The 18,355-nt window shown below is 39.5% G+C and overlaps 1 long non-coding RNA gene across 1 annotated transcript in view; it reads right to left on the bottom strand.

The window, feature by feature from the left end:
- Positions 1-494: 494 nt before the first annotated feature.
- The window catches only part of LOC108446998, a 22,343-nt gene continuing 4,482 nt past the window's right edge, over positions 495-18,355 (bottom strand). The window contains exons 2-3 of the long non-coding RNA XR_001862355.1: positions 7,163-7,299; positions 495-1,429 (exon numbers count right to left, since the gene is read on the bottom strand). This is a non-coding gene — a long non-coding RNA (uncharacterized LOC108446998). The remainder of the gene's footprint in view (positions 1,430-7,162; positions 7,300-18,355) is intronic.

Here is an 18,355-nt window from a genome sequence, read left to right as displayed (position 1 = left end):
CTAGTTTTAATAGTATTCTTACATGGAAAAGTTATTTGAGACTCAATTAGCAAAGACGACAAAATTCTATGCAAGTAAGATACAAGCCTGATAGAATACAGTTATATTCATGTGCAAAATACTTGGATTGGGTTTTTTGTTCATAGAGAAAACCACAAAATTAAACAGAAAACTGTGGTTGTACTCAAAGATTCTTGGAGAATGACTGCTGTGCAATAAGAGCATTATATGCTACAGAATTTTGTAGGAGGAATTTAAAAACCTGCAAAAATATGCAGTTCTCTAAGAACCATAGAATATCCTAAGTTTGGAAAGACCCGCAAGGATCACTAAGTACAACACCTGCCCCTGCGCAGGACACCCCAAGAGGCACACCATGTGCCTGAGAGCATTGTCCAAACACTTCCTGAACTCTGTCAGGTGCTGTGACCACTTCTCCACAGAGCATGTTCCAGTGCCCAGCCACTGTCTGGGTGAAGAACCTCTTCCAAATACCTAGCCTAAACCTCCCTGACACAGCTTTGTTCCACTCCCTCAGGAATTAAACCCTGCAGCTGTTGAGTAGTTTCGGAAGAGAGCTGCATGAAAACTGTATGCAGTTCTGAATTTCTGTACAAACAGGACAACAACAACAACAACAACGCACTTCAGGGACAGTTTTGTGGCTGGAGAACTGATACACTGGTGGTTGCATCAGTTGTTCTTTTATTTAGATACTAGTACTGTACCCTAGCCAAATTGCATATTTGTTCTGATTTGGATTTACTTATGCCATTTCATTGCTATTACACTATTTCTAGTGCTATTTCTGTCTCATAAATCCTTAACTGAGTAAGGCATTGGAGATCTGAAGAGCCATTGAGAACTTCCTGACTTCTGTTGAAGACATGGTGTAAACTCTATTTTGAGAGACATCCAAGCTTCTTGGAAAGGCAGTGGTAGCTCCAAACAAGGAACTTGTTCAGATTGAATATTTCTGACTGTTTGAGAAAGTTAACGTTAGGTACATATAGCCGTGCTAATTACTGCTTTCCTGTCTGGGCAATAGCCAGCAGCTACTGGAGAAACATATATGAGACTTCAGGTTCCTGCTGTTATGTCAGGGTTGGGGCTTTGGGAGGTGCTCCAGGATGAAGCTCCGGAGTCATCCGGAGTTACTTGGCACTGGGTTTCGCCTCTGCACGCCGTGAACACAAGAGGGTGCTGGTTACTGTGCAGAGACTTTCCTTTAGGAAATATCCCCCGGTTCTGAATGGAAAAGAGAGAGGAAAATCTGCTGCCCTGAAGATCCATATGCCGTGAACTGAAGAGACATGATCAAGGCAACCAGTATGCATAAAATCACAGTTATTCAAGTAAGCTTCCTTAACAGTATTGAAGTTACAGGTATTTCTTGTTTGCACTCTTCTTCATCCATCCTTTACTCTTCCTGAAGTCAAAGAAAGTAGTATTAAAAAAGGTGCAATCTTGTAGCATCATTTCAGCAGGTCTGGGCACTTGGATAAAGTAACTGCGTAGCTCTTCCAAGTGAGGGTTTAGTAAGGTCACCCCTGGGCTCAGAAGGCACACTGCATTGGAGACCTTTCACGCCACCCAAATTCTGGATGGGCTTTTTTACTCAACTTTGACTTGCTTTATGACTCCATTCTGAAAATATGCTCATCCAAGCACTGTTAAATATACACATAGATTAGTGTTTAGACCACATTCTACAAATTCAGCAGAAGATGGAAGCAGAGGAGTGTGCAGAGTGTTTGTTGGGATATTGCCGGAAAACAGTTTAGCAGTTGATAGAGGAATGAATCAATTTCAATATGTATACTGTGCCTGGAAATGGGATATCTACATAAATCACTAGCCAGGAGCCCAGATTGACCATCCAGCTAATGGCTACTTCAGTAAATCTGGTACATTGCCTGAGGAGGTGCCACTTAAATTAAAATTAGTTCAGACACACACTTGGAAAAGAACAAGAGGCATTTGAAGATAGACATGAGAAGTTTCTTATGCTTTGATTGATAATATCTTATGAATTCTAGGAATTTATTAACCAGCTTCTTGACTGTAAGAGAGGGGTTTAAGAAACATGGAATTTATTCAGAGAAACTGTACTTTTGGCTGGGGGCAGGGGGGTTTGTGGTAAGAAAGACATTCATGCTTGTGCACTTTTTTGGTGTTTATTGTGGTTCGGGAGAGACTGATGTTAAGGTAGGAAAGATAACCCCAAAATGACATGGTGCTGTGTTAATTTTAAAATACCTTAGAAGATTCTTACTAATGTATTTCAGAATTGCTACTGCACACACACACACAAACACACTTACCTACCTATGAATCAACCAATAAATCTTCCTGTATGCATGCATGCATGCAGGTCAGCAGAAGATGTAAGCAAGTTTCATCAGGTGGTGGAAAAGGAGGAAAGAGCTATGCAATAGCTTTCCTTTTGTATACGCCAACTTTTATCCAGTCCCTTCTTGTGCTTGAGCAAGCAGAACTACTTTTTTAAGTACCATTATTAACTTTGTATCATCTTTCTCAAGTAAGCCTAACTTACTTTCCTTGGAATGGCAGTAAATAGACAGTTTCATTCCATTTCCTATTCAATTGTGTCCCTTTTTCTTACTCTCCAGTCAGGCATGTACTTCAGCATTGCAAAACTTTTTAGTTCTGAAAGAACACAAATGCAGCAGTGTATACAAAGAGCGAGCTCCTGCAACTTAAATAGGGCAAAAGTCAGCTAACGAAAATAATGCAATTTAGCACCAATTTACTGAAGAAATGCTCCAGAGCTGGCAGAAGACGTGAATGAAACCGCTTCTACGTGCATCCAAAACACTTAATGCTAGGGACCTTTTGTCTATGGAGCTATCAAAAGCTGAGTATTTGTCAAGTACTAGTGTGAGTATGCTCTTGGAAAATAATTTTAAAAATTACCTGACTATGAAAGAGAATATTTTAAGGAACTGTTAGCAGCAGTCAACCTAGATTCAAACGAACTTTTTGAATTGAGATGTAACTTCACTTTTTTGTGTTCTACCCTTCCGATTTCATTCTTTATGGCAGATCAGCAAAGTTTTTGTCATTTCCTAAAAAAAAATTACAAGAAGCAAACTATGCTGTTTACAAACAGCACAGTGCTTCATCTGAGGACTACTTCTTGTTTTGACTTATGCGCTAGGACTGTGTGTGCTGTGAGTGAACAGTTACAATCTACCTCTGGAAAAGATGTTTTGCAGTTGATCTGGATGAGGATAGGCCTTTGTCTTCCAGAAAAGTCCTGACTGCTACTCTCCAGACAAGTCAACAGACTGAAACAAGCAGTTTGTTTTTACTTGTGCCATGATCACAAAAGTATGAAACAAGAGAAGCCTTTGTTCTGTTCTTTTTCTTGCCTCACTGCATGTCTCAATTGTGTTAGCAATTATCATGTAGCAGGGCAGAGTAAAGTCAGTGCTATACAGAACATGTAGTCACATGAAATCAGATAGAGATTCCAAGTGCCAGATCGAGAGTAGAGAATAATGGAATCACTGGAAAAATCAAGTCTCTTTGCTTCCTCTTTTTCTGAAGATACTTTGTGTTACTAGTTTTCAATTACTTTGCCTCTCCCAACTCCCCCTCCCCAGTTCATGGTATTTTCCTATTTTGGACATATGTTGTATTCACAGTGTATTTCCATGGTCACAGGAGCCAAGCTGGCCAACTGCTGTTGAATCTTGATGATTAATGAAGGTCACCCACTGGGCTGCCTGGTGGAGTACTTACGTATCTCATTCCCCAGCTCCCTCCTGGACAAATTCTCTTCTTTTTTTATCACCACAAAGAAGCCTCCAAGTTCCCTCTACTCCTTGTGTTGCAAAGCAGGAGCAGAGTATGTAAGTGCTAGTGTTAGGACAGTAAGTTGAGCACAACACCTGAGTGTTGTTAAGGATTGAAGTTCATTGAAGATGTTATAAACCGGACCTTGCTAACAGTGAACTCAGTTCCACGGCTGTATCCCCATCCTAAACAAAGATGGAACAATAGTTGTGCTGACACCAGCAAGGTCAGAATCTCACCCCAGGCCCTTGCCTTCCCCTTCCTTATAATTCTGCCCAGTCTTGTATTTGGCAAGAAAGATATGGATAATTTTCCTTGTTCTTGTTCAGCTCTTTCCTGCACCATTTGTCATTCTTCTGAACATATCAGATCACCTTTAACATATACTTTAAATTTATATGCACAAAACAAGTCAGTTACACTTTACTTGAAGTGCACCTACTGAGTGTGTTTCTTATGATGTAGTAGACAGTTTAGAGTATCTACAAGAGCACAGACATATTGTTCCTAAAGCACAGTTTTTCCTACAGTAATAGTAAGATTTTGCCATAACTCCTGTCTCATCATAGAATATGCTTATGCTATGTAGTTTGTTGAGCATAAGACCCAGTACTGTTTAGGCTCTACATGCATACTACTAAAACATTGCACTACATAATGAGTATGTTAAAAAATAAATTTCTTCACCCTAGGTTTTTCACAGCAGAGTTTCTGACATCCAACAGCAGGAAAAATTAACCAAATAATTGAATGGTATAGCAATAAGACAGCTAGAGCATGGTTGATCTATTGAGCAGCCCCATACAAAGACCCGTGGGCCTTTATTCCCTCAGAATTTGTGCATTTGTTCTTCATGTGCCCTGCCTGTGCCTCTTGGTGCAATGGCAATTTTTGGTCTGGGGCCTCCTAACACCTCGTGGGATTCTTTCTCCACAACCTCACAGACAGGCTGTGGAGGAACATAACTGTTCTTATCTTGTTGAGACTCAGCTTCTGCTGAGGACTGCGGCCTGCTCATCTTCTGGTTTGTGCTTCTGATGCACTAGCATAGTTGGTAGAGTATGGGAAACTAAGCAGCCCCCGGTTTAGAGTAAGGACTGCTTGGCAATAATTTAAACACTTGTGTGTAATCAACATTATTCTCACTGTACATGCTAGTAGGAAAATTACTAAGGAAATTAACTCTATTCCAGCCAGAAACATCTCTAGATGAAAGCTCACAGCTATTGGCGTACAACTCCAGAAAATTCAGCTGCTCATGCTAAAGCAAGAAAATTCAAGGCAAACAACATTCTATACCATACTGTGTTATAACTCTAAGTGACTTATTCTTATTTAAAACTTGCTTATTAAGCCAAAGATTAGTATCTCCCAACAAGGACCAGATCATAATCATTGTCTTCCAATATCCAATCCCTGTCTCCATTTTTCTTTAATTCATTCTACCAGGTTAAGTATCTTCTCACCATTATTTTCCTTTCAGAAAACCAAATAATATTTATTTAGCTTACTGGAACAGTAGCACAAGGTACAGTACCACAGGCTAGGTGCACAAATAATGGGACACTACTTGTTTGAGAGCAAGAAGTCACCTTGCCACAAGAAAGATGACAGCTGCTGTGTGGATCCATAGGTAGGTTTGGCACAATAGGGGAGCTGAATTTTCCATTCTGTCTGCATCCTGCTTTCAGAACAATAGAAAAGTAATGTCTTTTCGCCTTTGGACCTTGTTATTTAAATATCAGATTAATTTCCACATCGATCAGGAGAGGAGCATTCTCTATGTTTGCTAGAACAATGGAAGTTTCTACAACTATATTTGGTGTGCTACTCCATGTTTGTCTTCATGAATACATTAAAATACTAAAATGTGTTATATACAATAAATTGTATATAAAAGTTTAGAGATCACTTGAATGAACTCCCACTGCAGATACATGGCTTAAGTGTAGAGGCTAAATAAAACTGAATATTACATAGCCGAAAGTAAAAAGAACATTTGATTATAATAATTTTGTTATGGTGGGTGCAGATAGTAAACCAAAGTTAGGTTTGGCAATGACATAACCTAATCATAATAAACTTTTTTTTTTTTTATATACAGATCAAATGCAATACTTGTCAAGAATGAGTTGGAAGTGTAAAAGGACTACTCGTATGTGTACTTTCATATACTTTTGTGCATGCAATGTGGAATCAAGTTCTGCTTCACCATGGTTTTTTAAGTAGCACTACTACTCGTGATCCAGCCTCTAATTTTAGATTCTCAAAGCAAAATTCTAATGGTGGGAAGTAACATCTTATGTAGAATAAGCACATGAATAAAGAAATTGCTACATTGAATTTATATTTTTAATGAGGTTCCCTGTACAGCAATCACGAGACATTCTAGATCAAGTTTTACTGTTTTATTTTTTTTAATTAAGTATTGAAAACAGATCAGTGAAATGCAGCTACATTTCATTAGCAGATGTTCATTCATTATACAGCTACCACTGTATTCTCATTGCTCAACACTCTATACTAGATGGCTCTTAACAGAAAGTACAAACTTGAAAAGTACACAGGGACGGAGAATACAATCAGAAGAGGAAAAATGATGTAAACAGAAATACTCATATGCAGACAACTCATAACCTCTCTGCAAATGTGTAGAGGTCAGACAGAAAAAACACTCAATTCTTGTCCTGCCCCCTGATGCCCCCCTTTCTTTCTGCATCTCCACACTAAATTTTTCAGAGCACATTAAGTTGTTTGTCATTTGAGTAACAAAAAAACCCAAGTCAAATTCTGTCCCTCCTTTGGTTGTTAGGTAACTAATAAACACTTGCTTCATTGACTCAAAAGCAGGGCCAGAAAACTGACATTTCAAATTATCTGTAAAGACTAAAGCTGTTTCAAATGCCCATTACAGTGTATAACTTCCCTCTGCCGCAAACAGACAGGAAAGATGACAATATGTTGGCATAGCAGGTTTTTAGGTCAACAGCTATGCCAACATCTTGCCTCCTCTCCAGCTCTGCATAAAGGAACTTCTTGGAAAGGTATCAGTGGGAATTGTACAATCTTTAAGTGTGATTTGTTTGATCTAAAATAGAAACCCGAAAATTTATGTAGAAGCTTCACACTGTTATGTAAAACATCTGAATATCAGTCTTACCATACAGTGTGCAGTAATGCTAATGTGAGTGAGTTTTACCCCTTAGGTGATGAGATCTAAAAAAAAAATCCCTGACAAAAGCCAAGTTTCTAGTTCTGTGCCTGTAACAGCTGCAGAGCAGAAACAGTGTTTGCTTAACTATTTTTCACAAAGCAACAATGTATTCAGGACTTTTCTTACCAAAGGATCAATAAAATCCAAGAGGGAGGGTGGCTGATCTAGAGCTGTATCCAATATACCACAGTAGAATCATATTCTCAAGTGACTTCATTATAAACTCATTTTCTGTTTGTTCCGTCTTTTTGTCCTAGATTCACCTAAACAAAAAAGTGATGCCAAAGGAAGAGATTTAAAACACACACATTTGCTGTTATACGAATACATCAGCAGCTTCATTCATACTTACAAATCACACTGCCACCTTCTTGTAATCTATTTCCATTCACCCAAACATTTGCAGACGGTCTTTTTGGGAGCAGTGGATTTGCCAAGGAGACAGATTTTCAGGAGGAAAGTGGTAGTCATTACAAAACTGGAGACAGACTTCTCCAATTCACCTTGCCCACAGTGCACACTTCCACTGTTTGATGGTTGGTTGGTGTTTTCTTTTCACTTATTTTAAACAAATGAGGGGAGATATTTTAATTTATTTCTCTAATCATGTACCTGGTATTATAAAGCAGTCAGGATGGCAAGAGTGAAATATAAGAGTCTAATAAGTGTAAAGACATTTGATAACCATCTGGAGCACACTGACTAGGTCAGTCACTCACAACACCGAACATATGCCTTACTGAACTTTTTAGATGACATTGTCAGCTGTGGAAGTTGTCAACTGTACCTTTAATTTTCATTTTCAAACTCTGTATTCAAACCAGACACCTTGATGTTATATCAGCATTGTGGAGTTTTGGTAGTTTTGGGGATTTTTTTCCCCCAGATTTTTGAAAATGAGGAGAAAAGCAAAGGAAAAGTTGTTTACATTTGTTACAACATCTTTAACATACGAGAAGTGTATTCATGGTCACCAGACACCCCAGTATTTTAAAATTTTGTAGGTAATCTTTGAAGAACCTGGGGTTCAGTAAAATCTTTCAAAGCTGAGGTTGCACAATGTAGCCTCCTTCGGGTGTTACCTTGCTACCAATGATCAAGTCACTTCAAAATATACAACCTAGAACCCTCCAAAAAAGGGAGTGAAGACAGAAAAGCACATTTTTCTGTATAACATAAATATAATAGAAAACATTCTGAAGCCAAGCATTTAATCACATTTCAAAATACCGCAAGAGAGAACCTTTGTCCTTGTTAACACTTGTGTCTTTAATTAACATTACAATTAACATGCAAGCTGTGTCAGACAACTGAAAGCCTGTTTTCCACCAGTTACTCTCTTCTAAGAAAAATGTGCAGAGCTGAAGACATATGAATGACACTGCATTTCAAAGAGTCTCTTTGGAATTATATTTAAAGAAAATGTCTTAAATCTACCACTTGGGAATATCATCAGGGTCTGTTAGAATTTTCCCTTCAGTTATCTCAGGATGGAAAAATGTTTAAATTCTTCAAAATGGAAAGTAAATTGTAAGTTTCAAATGCTTGTTTCATAAAAATTCATCGATGTACAGAAAAAACATATTTACTTGCCTATTTTGTGTTTGCTAAGCCTTTCTTTCTGCCTTTAGAATTTAGTTTATAAATATGTGCAAAGCTTGTATGTTTGTATATAAATTTCCTTTACCATTATCTTACCAGCTCTCTTATAAGTCAGTGTGGTTATGTTCAAACTTTAGCAATATCTCCATACTTGCTTATGATAACAACTTTTCCAATACTTTTTTCTGAATTGAAAACTGCTTATATTTGGGATCATATTCTGCAGAATGTTTGTGTGTACGTGTACTCACATCAGTAGAGGGTTTTTGTACTCTGACATGACATAAAATAAACAAGATTTAAATTAAACAGCAGCGTCAGCAGACAAGATCAGGGTGTGTTAATGTCGATGCTCTTTGACCTGCCAATCTGATGCCTCATACAATCACTTCTGTCCTAACAAAGCCTGTTTTTTTGGAGGGCAGTGTATGAAATGCGGCCTAGTCTGGACTTAGGCCAAGGGAGGTAGTATTTCAAAGCTGCATATCCTGGCTGTGCCAATAACCCAAAGAGTCTGGATTTGGCATGCTGTGATGACCCAAAATCTAATCAGTTCAAACCACCAGAGAAACTATGCTTTGCAGCAGTAACAGGCTGCTGCTGGAAGTTAACATCCCATTTGACAAATCCACCTCTGAAACTGAAAGCAGAGATGTGTAGAGCTTGCAGAACTAACATGAGGAGCTTACAGTACAAGATTCTGACAATCTGCGATGCCACACTCGTTTTAGACACAGTTTACTGTGAAAGAAAAAAAGAAGCTTTAAATAATCTAATATTATTAATGGGTTTTGTATATATTGTAGATTTTTCCACAGACCCTGTGAGCTACAAAGACCAACAGGTTAAGTATCTGGCAATACATCAAATGACATCAAATGCATAAAGCTAACCAGCTGTTGAGAGAACCATTTTCTGACTAAGGAAAAAAATGTAATTATAACTGATAAAACCAGAGGTGGGATAGTGCATTTTTCTTAATGACTTGCCAACTTCATCTGTTCTCCCTGTTAAAAAGTTCAGCACTAGAACACAACTTCAGTACAGCCAGGTAAGAAAATGAAAGGGGAAAGCAAGCAGACTACAGGCTTATTGATTTGATCCATTAAAGCACCTCCCACTCTCAGACCGCTCTTCACAATTTTCAAAAATACAGCAACAGGGGAGCAGAGAAGAGAGACGGCAAAAGAAGACATAACACTTGCAGAAGGAAGGGGGGTGATAACGCAGAAGAATGGAAACTTGCAACAGCAAGGACCTGCAGAAAGAATTTCCCAAAGCCTGAGATGCGCTTGCAGAACCACTTCAACACTCTGCAGACAGACAAGAAAGACCCTTTCAGATCAGGAGAGGCACCAAGACTGAGTTAGGCAGCCCCATCTACTCCCACATGACAGCCAGCACAGCTGGCAATGGGTGATAGCAGTAGGTGACTTCTGAGAGGCTCAGAGGTACCCATTTGATGAGCTGACATGGTCTCTAGAGAGGTGCTGCTTACAGGGGAGTCATAGCAGGGATGTCACTGAGAGACCACTCAGCCTTGTACAGTCCACTAAATACTACACAGTGCTGTTGTTTCACATGAAACAGCAACAGTGACACAGCCAGGAGAATCCTGAGGAGTATCAAGAATTATTACAGAGCCCTGGGTGTGACAGTAAGGGATTCTGAAGGGCAGGTAGTTTTTACATCAATCCTCCTGGTCAAAGGGAAGGTGTTTGAAAGGGCCAGTGGAATCAGGTCTGGGCTAACAGGCAGGCAGGGACAGGTGACATTATAGCAGGGGCCTGCTACAGGCCGCCTGACCAGGAACACTGAGAGGATAGATAGGAGCAGCCTCACATTCCCAAGCTCTGGTCCATAGGGGTGACTTGAAGCACCCTGACAGCTGTTCAAGGGACAACACAGCAGGACATAAACAATCCAGGAAGTTCCTGGAATGGGGTGATGACAACTTCCTTCTCCAAGAGACAGAGAAGCCAACAGGGAAAGATGCCATCCTGGACCTTGTTCTCACCAACAAGGAGAGGCTGGTGGGGAATGGGAAGCTCCAGGGCAGCCTTGGCTGCAGTGACCATGAAGTGGTGAACTTCAAGATCCTTATGCCACAAGGAGAGGGCAGAGCAAGCTCACTACCTCGACTTCAGGAGAGCAGATTTTTGCCCTCCTGAAGGATCTGTTTGGTAGAGTACCATGGGATAAAATCCTGGAGGGAAGACAGAAAGCTTGCTAATATTCAAGATCCACCTCCTCCAGACTCAGGAGTGATCCCAACAAAGATCATGCCAGACAACATTGCCAGGAGACCTGTATGGATGAACAAGGAGCACCTGGACAAACTCAAACACAAAAAGAAAGCCTGAAGAGCATGGAAACAATGAAACAGACTCTGAGGAATACAGAGAGGTTGTCCAAGCAGACAGATGGTATGACTCTATGAAAACTAAATCCCTGATAGAATTAAATCTGGCCTGTATTTAAAGGGATGTCAAGAGCAACAAGAAAAGCTTCTGTAAGTACATCAGTGATAAAAGGAAGACTAAGGAAAATATGGATTCTCTTCAGATAGAAACAGAAGACCTGCTTACCACAGAGACATAGAGAAAGCTGAGGTACTCAATGATTTTTTGCCTCACTCTTTACCAGCAAGTGCTCCAACCAAGTTGCAGAAGGTAAAGGCAGGGACTGGGGAGAATGAAGAATCAGTTGCTGTAGGAGAGGATCTGGTTTGAGACCATCTATAGAAACTGAAGGTGCACAAGTCCATTGGACATGAAGAGATGCACCTGCATGTCCTGAGGGACTTGGCAGATGAAAGACCTACTATCCATGCAATTAGAGAAGTTGTGACAGTCTGATGAAATTCCCACTGACGGAAAAACATGACCTCCATTTTTAAAAGGGGGGAAGAAGGGAAGGCCTGGTAAATTACAGGCCAGTCAGTCTCACCTGTTTGTCTGACAAGATCATGGAATAGATTCACCTGGAAATTGTACAAAGGCAATGGAAAATAAAGAGGTGATTAGTGTCAAACAACGTGGCTTCACTAGGGACAAACTGTGACTGACAAATTTGGTGGTCTTCTACAGTGGGGTCACAGCAGTGGTGGGCAAGGGAAGGGCAACACACATTATCTGCCTGAACTGGTGCAAAGCATTTGACACTGTCACACATGGCATTCTTGTCCCTAAATTAGAGAGACTTGGATTTGATGGATGGACCACTTGATAGTCAATAGTCGATAAGGAATTGGATGGTTGCACTCAAAGAGTTGTGGTCAAGGTCCAAGTGGAGACCAGTGACAAGTGCTGTCCCTCAGGGGTCAGTACTGGGACTGGTGTTGTTCAAGATCTTTGCCAGTGACACAAACATTGGGATTGAGGGCACCCTCAGCAAGTTTGCCACTGACACCAAGCTGTGTGGGGCAGTCAACAGGCAGGAGGGAAGGGATGTTGTCCAGAGGGACCTGGACAGGCTGGAGAGGTGAGGCTGTGCAAACCCCATGAAGGTCAAAAAGGCCAAGTGCAAGAGGCTGGGCCAGGGCAATCGCAAGCACAAATACAGACTGGGCAGGGAATGGAATGAGAACAGCCCTGAGGAGAAGGACTTTGAGGGTGTTCGTGTACAAGAAGCTGGACATGATCTGTCAATGTGCACTCACAGCCCAGAAATCCAAGCATGTCCTGGGCTGCATCCAAAGTAGCACGGCCAGCAAGATGAGGGAGGGGCCCCCAACATAAAAATTATGTGCACTTGCTGGAGAGAGTCCAGTGGAGTGTCAGAAATATTAAAAGGCTGGAGCACGTCTTCTATGAAAACAGGCTGAAAGAGTTGGGGTTGTTCTGCTTGGAGAGAAAGCTGCTCTGAGGAGACCTTATAGCAGCCTTCCAGCACCTGAAAGGCGCTGGAGAGGGACTTTTGACAAGGATATGTAGTGATAGGGACAGTGGTAATGGCTTTAAATTGAAAGGGGGCAGGTTCAGATCAGTTATCAGGAAGAATTTCTTTACAGTGAGGGTGGTGAGGCACTGGAACAGGCTGCCCCGAGAAGCTGTGGCCTCCCCATCCCTGGAAGTGTTCAAGGCCAGGTTGGATGGAGCACTGAGCCATCTGGTCTAGTGGAAGGGGTCCCTGCTTATGGCAGAGGGGTTGGAACTAGATGATCTTTAAGGTCCCTTTCAACCCAACCCATTCTGTGATTCTATGAAAAGTGCTTAAATCAGACAAAGAATCAGCACCTCCCTGAAGCAAAGCTGTAGCTTTAAAAGAATCTTGAAACAAAGGCAAAACTTCACATGGCCAATGGAGGTTAAGCTTTTTGGAGGGGAGAAAGGAAGGGAGAAATAACAATTGTTGATACTGATTCACTGGGATGAACCTTACAGTAGAGAATGCAAAGTTACCTTCCAACCCCCAGCTTCACCAGGTTATTGTGTATAGACCTGCTCTGAGCAGGTTTAGACAACCAGTATTCAAAGCACTGGCAGCTGCCTGGAGCCTCTTGTATTATAGGACTCCCACTATCAGAACCAGAAGCTGCACTGGCATTAGTAGTAGCACAGTATGTGTGAGGGAAAGCACCAAGAGAAAACAGGCAGCCTTACGGGCATAGTTTAATCCCTGTAATTATGCAGACCTGGTAATGTAAAAGTCTACAAACAAATTCTGAAGCTTCATAAAACTGCGAGTTTGGGATGTTACCTCAAGGACCTTTGTTTTTAAACCAAGTATTTTGGCAGCCTCTGACATGCATGATCCATTTCAATATATTTTCTCACTAATTATAGAGAGACTATGCCTAATTTCCTCAGAATAATAGCCTGAATTTTTTAAAGATAAGAGTCTGTCATAAATTGACTTAATTGCATTTTAATTAATTTTCATTTATTGCGCTGGCTAAAGTATTTTCTCCCATTAAATGCAGAATAAGCACATTTTTGAAGGAAAGAAATACTTCATTCCAAGGAGACCAACCCAACATATGCACGCATGACACTGCTGAGGAGTAAGACTGTTAATCCTACAGGACTGGTGTACAGTCAGGAGGGGCTTCAAGTTGTAGGGAGACTAAGGCCAAAGGCATGTCAACTCTCCTACAGACTGGGTTCCCAAAGAACATTTGGTAGATTTCTGAAAATCTGAAAACATTCTGCACCAGGAAGAAGATGGAAGGAAAGAGCAGGCAAACAGTTTCTAGAAGATTCTGCAATCCTAGTTCCCATGAAAATTTTCAGCTGGGAATGTATCAACAGTAAAGAAGCAGTAGCTGGAAACAGAAAAACATACAGCTGCTTGAAATACTCATTGAGGAAAACGTTGTTATATTTGTTTTAACAAGGCTCACATATATTCTTCCCTCACACCAAATTACTTGACCATGGCGAATTTTATAAATTATTCATCCAGAAATATTTATTCACTTATTACAGTATAAACCATTATTTGTTCTAACTAAACAGAACTGTCATCTTCCATCTATTGAAGGAGTCTTCCATACTGAGTTTTCCATGGGTATTCTTCTAGGTAAATTAAAAAATTTTTCTTCTCTCCCTTGCTTCTAAAACCTATGAGATTATGCCATATCCTAATGCACATACGTTTTCCTGCATGGTCTCAAAAGACACACCCTTGTCAAAGAGATTCCAGTTAATTTCTGTGGGTTTTTAATTGAGCCTATTGGGTCTACACATGCTGCTTCCCCCCCCCCCCCTTTTTTTTAAAGTTTTGTCTTGTTCTGGCATTTAAATTTTTTTTTTAAAAAAAAAGGTTGTGCAAATCTTTGTGAATCTTTGTATCTCCATGTAGAAGTTAGCTAAGGTATGACTGATCCTCACCTACCTTCACAAATAATGATGTTTAGGCTCAAGTTAAAAAAAAAAATTAAAATTACTTTAAATAAAATTGGCCTGAGCTCTTTTGCTCTTTGCATTGGATATTACTTCAATTACTGAACTAATCTTGTTTACATTGGGATTTTTGTCCTTTAAAAGAATCTAACTCTTTGCAGGGGGCTGTGCGAATAACAGACACATACAGGACAGACTATGTCTTTTGAAGAATGATTCATTACCTGTCTTTCTCTGGATGCTGAAAGAAAGTAGAGTACCAAAATGAAAGATTATTGGGAAGATCCCAGAACTAATAATCCCATGGAGGCCTAGTTTCTCAGATTTAGCTGAATCCCAAGTCTCTGAGAGACACAGCAATCCTGTGCCAAGGAACTGAGCTGTGTGATTGGATGGGTTTTTCTCAGTATTTAACGATACATCACTGAACCTTGACCCACTAATACCCCTGACTTCACCAGATGATGGAAAAGCTGTCACCCTCATGCAGGAGTCAAACAATTCACTTTCAAAAAATTCTGGCCAGTGAGTTTGTTTAAAGACAATGTAGCTTCAGTTTAATTTCATTTGTTTACATTCATGTTTATGCAGATATAAATAAAATACACATTTTATCAATATTTGAATTAAGCAATACACTTTGCATGTTCCAATGGTGAAGTCTGCAACATGAATAACAACTTCAAACCCTGTTGCTTACGAGTTAGATGGAAACAAAAACTATTTCAATGGAATCAGATAAAACCAGATAGCATCACATGAAACTCACCAAAATATCCAATGCTACAGATCCACCAATACTCCTGTAGTCCTTATTTCTGAAAGAAATCCCTGCCATTTCAATGTCAGCCCTTGTATTAAAAAATTACCTGGACTAAGACCCCAGGTTTTAAACTTCACTGCAGGTGATGGATGTATTTCTTCAAATAACTCTTCAACTTATCTAAAAGTCTGCTCATTGTGTCAACATGTAAAAGTGATACTACACTTTCAGATATTTAATTTTGATTATCTAGAAAGTCATCACACCTGTTATCCAAAACGGAATCCAAACTTGCATGAGATACCAGTAAAGTAAGTCACACGACTAAGCAGGAAAGCAAGTGTATCTCACAAAATCAAATCAGTAATTTTTTAAGATCAAACACAGCAATTACTGACATCAGTAAATGTGATAAAGATGCTTGTCACAATTATGTTAAACTTCTTACCTGTCTTTAAGATTAAAATATTTAGGAAGAAGTTTGAAGTACAGGACTCTGAGATTTCTCAACCCCTATTTGGATCCCAAATAGTTGTAACATGAACACCTCTCATGCTTACTGGAAGTAAAAACTCCAAAAATCAAAATTAATCAACAGCTGATGATTCAGTCTTCTGGGTAAATGGGATTTTGCCACTGACTTGGTGGAAGCATAGTCAGACTAATGCATATGTTTAGAAGTCAGAATGTGAATGAAACCAGAACGAGGTTAATAGCATTTCCACTTTCCTGTGTGAATTCTGTCCTTTTAACACACTCTGTGAGGCATTAGTATGCCATGGGAAATAATAGGTTGCCATGAAAAAAAAAAAAAGAAACATTAAGTAATTCAGGTCTTCTGAATACTTCTCTTTCTCCAATGAGAATTGATTAGGTGAATTAGCTAATGTGTAGCCAAATGCAAAAAAAAATCTTAAAAAAATTGCTAGAATAGACATCAGTGGTTATGGGAAAAATCTGCAATCTTCAAATAGGAACAGGGCATTCTATAAGCTTATAGTAAATTTAGCTTTGTCACGGGAAGACTAATTTTAACAGCATTTTAATAATGAAAGTAATGGGTGTGATTTTTTTTTCAGGAGTATCTTGTACACTGATAGTACATATGTCCATGGTAAAGGGGTTGTAAATGGATAGCATCTCAGCACATTGTTTGATAAAATAATTATGCTTCAGTTGGAGCAAAGTTTGATATAAATGAGAGATAACACTCTTAAGTGGAACAACTAGGGTAAATGCTGCTTTGTGAAAATGTAAGCCAACTAATATTTGTATATTCTCTAATGGGAGAGAGACAGCCTAGGTTACTTCCTTTATTTGTTCAAACAGATTAAGAGAAGCAGTTCTCAAGGCAAAATAAAAAAATTCAAATGTGCTGTAGCAACACAGAAGTGTTGCCCATATTGTCCTGTTCATACAAATAATTTCTTTACTATTGGTGTCCTAAAAGGAAATCCCCACTTCGTATGTGATGGTGTAGGATGCACATGCTGAATGGCCATGGGATATAATAATGACAATGGCTTTGGTGGGTAAAATTGTATTTAACTGCACTGTGATACACTGACCTAAGGGCTCCGCTGGGTCTGAACAAACATGTAACAAACATGTAACAAATCCTCTCTCTCATCAATAGGCCGTGGTAACTAACTAAGGATGTATAGAGCCAAGAGGAACACAGTAATTTGTTAAGAGTGTTTAAGCCTTTTGTTGTTTCTGCCCTGTGTGTTTCACTTGGACTGCAGGGTAAGGCAGATAAAAAGGACTTGCAGGCATATTAGTGGCATTAGTTACTGACCTGTTGTTCCTCCCCAATTTGTTTACCAAATGAACCACTAAGTCTAGAAAAATAAATCAACAACAACATGAGGTATAAATTTCTTTGCAGCTCACAGGCTGTCAGTTGTCCAAATTATTCAGTCCACATTTTCCACTTATTGTAGAAACCAGACACTGATTCCTCAACACAGAAAAGCCCAAAAGTTGCAAGGAAAATTACTGCATATAGTCCTCAAAAAGGCATACAATATCCATCCTTACCTTTGCATTATGATTAGTTCATATTAGCCATAACATTAGTGAAATATGTTTGTTACCTACAAATGACTGCTGTCACAATAACACTAGTTACACAAAAACAATACTAGTTTACAGGCTGGCACTTCCACAACTACACCTGGTTACAAATTAATAAAAATTTATATAGACATCTATCTGCCTTTAAAGGAGTTGTAGAGTTGAAAACACATCATTATTCCCTCAAGATTTTGAAAAAACCCATTTTTTAAAATGAATCTACTTATTAAATCAACGATTCTGTGTAATTTTCTGTTTCATTTTACTGTTCCTCACCCTATCTGACATTCTCTGTCGCACTTTAAAGCAAGGTGTTAATTACTATTCCTGGGTAACTTCTTACAGGGGCAGGTGTCTTGCAAATGTGTTCGTGCAATTTAAAATGTTCTTAAAATAGCTTGCTGTGAGCGGCATGTTCCTAAGTAGGTCTAAGGAACACTGATTAAGTAAAGCTCCCTACTGTGTTGAGAACATCTTTATTGGAAAGAAATTTGCAAGTTAACCAAGATTGATCTGGATTTCTGACTTTTAACTGTGGTTTAATCCTGCTTCAGGCCAAACCAAGAAAGTTTTGGTTTTCAGTTTTGGGCTCAGACATTTTCTGTTCACTGCATAGAAAGCTGTCTAATGTCTACTACAGCGCTGCCTTCCTTCCCCTTCATCCCATGACCTACATGGCAGACACTGCAACTAAAGATACAACTTCTTATTGGAAATTAAGGTGAATCAGTGATGGAATGCTGGGGACACAGATATTGTTGCCGGAATTTTGCATTTTCTTGTATTTTCTGGGTTTTTTTAATGCAGAGTTTTTAAAAGTAGTAGACTGGCAATTCTGAAGAAGACTCATAGGAAAAAAGGAAAGGTTCACCATGATTAGCCAACTTAAGTTATGTGGATAGCACATGTTAATTATTCTTCTTCATGCAGAACAGGTTAAAGAACACATCCCTCTGTACAACTGGTTAAACCCAGCAGCCTCTAGAGAATAGGTTTCTGGAGTCTACAAGCAATGTGGCTGGGGGGTACATC

This window comes from Corvus brachyrhynchos, unplaced genomic scaffold, assembly GCF_000691975.1.
Source record: "Corvus brachyrhynchos isolate BGI_N302 unplaced genomic scaffold, ASM69197v1 scaffold22, whole genome shotgun sequence".
Taxonomy (NCBI): domain Eukaryota; kingdom Metazoa; phylum Chordata; class Aves; order Passeriformes; family Corvidae; genus Corvus; species Corvus brachyrhynchos.
This window is presented reverse-complemented; position numbering and strand designations above follow the sequence as displayed.